This window comes from Elephas maximus, chromosome 1 (genome assembly GCF_024166365.1).
Source record: "Elephas maximus indicus isolate mEleMax1 chromosome 1, mEleMax1 primary haplotype, whole genome shotgun sequence".
Taxonomy (NCBI): domain Eukaryota; kingdom Metazoa; phylum Chordata; class Mammalia; order Proboscidea; family Elephantidae; genus Elephas; species Elephas maximus.
In genome coordinates, this window is record NC_064819.1 from 236,407,176 (window position 1) to 236,412,869 (window position 5,694).

Below are 5,694 nucleotides of genomic sequence, written 5' to 3' on the forward strand. Positions count from 1 at the left end.
TTTATTGATTATGCAAAGGCATTCGACTGTGTGGATCATTACAAACTATGGATAATAGTGCGAAGAATGGGAATTCCAGAAGACTTCATTGTCCTCAGGAGGAACCTTTATATAGATCAAGAGGCGGTCGTTCGGACAGAACAAGGGGATACTGATTGGTTTAAAGTCAGGAAACGTGTGTGTCAGGGTTGTATTCTTTCACCATACCTATTCAATCTGTATGCTGAGCAAATAATCCAAGAAACTGGACTATATGAAGAAGAACGGGGCATCAGGATTGGAGGAAGACTCATTAACAACCTGCATTATGCACACAACACAACCTTGCTTGCTGAAAGTGAAGAGGACTGGAAGCACTTACTAAAGAAGATCAAAGATCACAGCCTTCTGTATGGATTGCACTTCAACATAAAGAAAACAAAAATCCTCACAACTGGACCAATGGGCAACATCATGATAAATGGAGAAAAGATTGAAGTTGTCAAGGATTTCATTTTACTTGGATCCACAATCAACAGCCATGGAAGCAGCAGTCAAGAAATCAAAAGGCACATTGTATTGGGTATACCTGCTGCAAAGGACCTCTTTAAAGTGTTGAGGAACAAAGATGTCACCTTAAAGACTAAGGTGCACCTAACCCAAGTCATGGTATTTTCAATCGCATCATATGCATGTCAAAGCTGGACAATGAATAAGGAAGACCGAAGAAGAATTGATGCCTTAGAATTGTGGTGTTGGCAAAAAATATTGAATATACCATGGACTGCCAGAAGAATAAATAAATCTGTCTTGGAAGAAGTACAACCAGAATGCTCCTTAGAAGCAAGGATGATGAGACTGCATCTTACATACTTTGGACATGTTGTCAGAAGGGATCAGTCCCTGGAGAAGGACATCATGCTTGGCAGAGTACAGGGTCAGCGGAAAAGAGGAAGACCCTCAACGAGGTGGATTGACACAGTGGCTGCAACAATGAGCTCAAGCATAACAATGATTGTAAGGATGGCGCAGGACCAGGCAGTGTTTTGTTCTGTTGTACACAGGGTTGCTATGAGTCAGAACTGACTCGATGGCACCTAACAACAACAACAACGAGTATGTCTGAAAATTGATAGGAGAAAAATAAAGTCATTTTCTGTTTCTGAACCATCGAGTTCAGCCCACTCAACTTACCAGCTCTGTTCATTCAGGGAAGCTTGGTGATGCAGTGGTTAAATGCTCTCCTGCTAATTGAAACGTCAGAGGTTTGAACCCACCAGCTACTCCATGGGAGGAAGCTGTGACAGTCTCCTGCTGTAAAGATTACAGCCTTGGAAACCTTGTGGGGCAGTTCTACTCTGTCCTATTGAGTCACTAGAAGTCACTATTGACTTGATGGCAACGGATTTGACTTTTTGGTTCTGTTACATCCTAGTGCGGGACGCTGTCCCTCATAGTCATTAGCAATCTCCAGTCTGCCTCAAAACTCACTTTCTCTCAGAAACCTTACTTCTTCTTCCTCTCCTCCTTTTAACTCTATGCCATACCAGTACTAGTACTGGTAGCTGACAACCCAAATCTGACTCATGGTGGCCCCATGTGTGTCAGAGTAGAACTGCTCTCCGTAGGGTTTTCAATGGCTAATTTTTCAGAAGTAGATTGCCAGGCCTTTCTTCTGAGCTACCCCTGGGAAGACTCAAACCTCCAACCCTTTGGTTAGCAGCTGAGCATGTTAACTACTTGCACCACCCAGGGACTCCTCGTGTGCCTTAGCCATTGTTATTCATGGACACTACAAAAATAATCCATTCCCTTCTCAAGGACTTGGTCTTCTTGATTAGTGCTTAAGTTTTTTAAGGACACTGGATCCAGTCTATTTGTGTCTTTCCCACAAGGAGAACATAGTGCTTAGATGACAGTTGATTTAATATTTGGGAAAGTAGAAAAGAAAAGAATTAGAAGGTCGTGACCAATTACCCAAGAATTAGATTCAAGCTCCCACAGATTGGGTGGCAGATACAAATGAGAAAGAGCCCTGGGTGACCAAGGGCAGAGGGTAAATCTATGCTTGCCCATCAAAATGACCTGATCCACTGGCCCTGGCTTTTATGGGAGCAGTTGTTTGGGTTTCTTAGTATCTGCTTTTATCAGATTGTCTAATATCTGCTCTCGGAGAGAACAGATATAAAATACATCAGAGAAATGACATATTTATTTTCTTTCAGGAGTTCAAGGTAAGCATTGAATTCTCCAGGAGAAGAAAATATAGCAACGAATGCCTCTTTCTATTTATCATCGATTATGTTGAGTTGCTTTGACACAGCTGACACCTCAAGGTTTATTACAGCAGTTGTTTGACAATAGGGAACTTGAAAACTTTGGGCCTTCTGGAAAATAAGACGGCCTGGTTTCTGCTCTCACGGTCACCCCAGGTCACAAGTACTTTGAGATTGTTCCCTTTTCTCTTTCTCTTCATTTTGCCTTCCTTTTTGAAAAGGCTGGGCAAAGTTTTGAAAGCTTCCCCTAAACTATGTAATTGGGTATATTTTCAAAAGCGAAGTCCTTATTTCTCGTGAAAACTTTGTTATGTTTCTTTTCCTGTAGGCCACCAGAAGCACAGGCCGTTTTTAGACGTTTTGAATGTGAAGGATTACACATTTCTTTCTCTAGTTTCTGCTGGCCTCGCCAATTTTCATCATTATTTGCTTCCTCCAAATCTGTACTTTCCCAACCACCAACAACCCTGAGTGAGGCCAAACTGGCTCCATTCCCCCTGGTTTTCTTGCCTTCCCTTTCAAGCATCTTCTACTTTTTATGCAAAAAAAAAAAAAAAATCAAATGAGGAAGCGCTGGCGTTGCCATGACAGTAAGATTGCTGTGGGCCTTTAGTGAGTTTGAGTTCTAAACTTCGGAAAAAAATAATGGCCTCAAAGGAGCAGCGGAGGGAGGCTGAGAGAGAGAGAGAGGAGAAAAATAAAACAGGGCCACAGCCTACGAAGGGAGGGAGAAAGGAAAAGCAGGGCAAAACCCCTGGAAATGCATTCATGGTGACATCAGCCCCTTTCCCACAGAGCCCATTCACTGGGGAGGCGCAGGGTCCATTCACTGCTCAAGCCGGCTCTCCAGGGCTTGCGAGGCCAGCCCGCTCTTCCTGAATGCCTTTTTTGTTGGGGAACAGTGGCCTGTTCTGAAGCCCTGCATAAATGACTGAGTAATTCTCCGCTGTTGCCAGGAAGTCTGGGCTACTGGTGAGCTAACAATAGTGAACTTTATCTCCCACCCAATGCTGGAAGTTTCAGCTGTAAGTCCCGAATTCTAATGAGGGCTTTACTCATGCCGCTGAAGTTATGGTAATATTTTACCCACCTATTTCCAGTAAGACACAGTCATCGCTGCTACTGAGAACCAGAGGCTACTGATTGAGGTGGGTTGGGGGGTAGTGATGGTTAGATGTGGGGAGGAAGATGGAGAATAAAAATGAGAGGTGAGAAGAAAGAGAATAGTTTTTATATTAGCTGGGTGGATTTGCTATTTAATGAGACTCTAAACGGACTTAGAGGGAAGAAGAGACAAAATAGCTAGGATTTCCTTTGTTAGTACTTGCTTGCTAGGTCCAATTGTAGCTGTATGTTAGTATTATCCCAGCAATCTTTTACAAGGCTTGTAGCACACATCATCAAATCAGAATTTTTGAAGGAGGAACCATACATCAATCATACCTGTTCCTAAATCTGTTGGTATTCTGAATAAAGGTCGGCAGAATTTACCAACTGATAATAAATTTATTAAAATAGTTGATTTACATATCTGTAATGGTGACTTCAATCTCTACCCCAGGCTACATGCTGATGGAAGTGATCTGCCTAATGGTCGCAGAAGATTGTGCAAGTCGAGGAGTCCCTTGTGGATTCTCAGCTGGAAACAATCCCAGGTCTTAGAACCTTCTCTACATGGAGTTTTCTTTGTGGTGATTCTCAGAGTCTTGGTAGGCATCCTAACTGGTTCCTTCACTTTGAAGTTCTTCTCCTTCGCGCCTCTAATCAAGTCAGCACACACCTCCTCCAGTGGCTGGTTAGAGTAATTCTAATCCAGTGAATGGCCACCTCTGGTTCCCTGAGTGTCTTTCTGGCATCCTTAAAAGCCATGGCTGTGGCAAGGCTTCCCAACTGACTTGCTCCTCGGCAAGAGCCAACAGCGAGCGGTGATTCAGGAGCAGGAGCGGGGAGGTGAGGCACCCCTGCAGCGACGACCCTGTCTTCCTCAAATAGGATGACACATAATTTAAAGAGACATTTTAAAAGAGCTTACTACACGCCAGGTGCTTTCATGTTAATTGCCTTATGTTAATCTTCATAACAACTCTTAGAGATAAAGCAGTATTCTATTTTCCGTATGCATTAATATTTACTAGTTTGTTGTTCCACCACTCATCTGTCAGGTTGTCCTACTGTGGTGACAAACTAAGGAAGAAAGGACTGGTAATCTACTTCTGAAAATTAGCCAATGAAAACCCTATGGATCACCACAGAACATTGTCTGATATAATGCTGGAGCCCACCGGGCTGGAAGACACTCAAAATACACAGAGGCTTCAACAATGGACTCAAGCATATTAACAGTCACGACGATGGTGCAGAACCATGCAGAGTTTCATTCTATTTTACATGGAGTCACCATGAGTCAGAACTGACTTGACAGTAACTAACATCAACAATAACAGCAATACTTACTAGTTTGCTCTTACCTTTGGACCAGAGTTCCAGTTCTTCTATTATGAAATTCTATATTGAGGTTTCTCATGGTCTTAGCTTTTTAGATACAGATCAGTGGGTTAGAAGAGATCAGGGATCTTTTGGGTAGGGAGGATAATGGGGTCTATCTTTTGCTCTTCCTATATACTCTCCCAAAAGAAAACAAACAAAACCATACATGAACCACAAATTCAGCATTATTAGGGGTCAAAGACTATCATAGCCTATAAAATTACCTGTAAATAGAGAAATAAACCAATTTTAACAAAGCTCCTGCACTCTCCATTGCAAGATGTGGGTCAGGGGAGTGAGGCTGGCAAGGTTTAAATGGCTGCATGGGGGAAAAAAAAGAGAGAGAGAGAGGAGTGAAGGGGACTTAGATAAAGCACACAAAATATCAACCCAAAAAGGAAAACCCAACACCAAATCCTAAAGTACAGACATGAAAGGACATGAAAAGTTCACAGCACCTGCTATAGGAAAGTGAAAAAGACCAGAAACGGTCTTCTGGTGGACGATCAGGCATATAAATAAAGGGGAGTGTTATGAATTTAACTGTGTCCGCCTAAAGTACATGTTGGAATCCTAACCCTTATACCTGTGCATGTAATCCCATTTGGGAATAGGGTTTTCTTTAGTATATTGATGAGGCTATTGTAACCTATAGGTGAGTGTAGGGTATACCCTAAACCAAATGCTTTAAAACTACCCACCCACTTGTGGTGTTTGTGTAACAGCAGTACTAGGAAAATAAGATAGCCAGCAACTATCGGAGATATGCTAGAAGGGAAAGAAAGAAGCAATAAGGGAAGTTAAGGGGTCAACAGGAATGAAAGAGTAATAAGACACACCAAGCCTTCCCTTTCCCATCAACTACCGCCAACATCATCCATTAAGGAGACTGTAAGAAGCAGACAGGAGCACAGAAAAGAGCGCTTGGAAATTAGACATGCCCATGGGATGA

At 42.5% G+C, this 5,694-nt stretch overlaps 1 pseudogene; it reads right to left on the reverse strand.

The window, feature by feature from the left end:
• Nucleotides 1–3,778: 3,778 nt before the first annotated feature.
• LOC126070335 (40S ribosomal protein S20-like) lies at nucleotides 3,779–4,124 on the reverse strand (annotated as a pseudogene).
• Nucleotides 4,125–5,694: the final 1,570 nt, after the last annotated feature.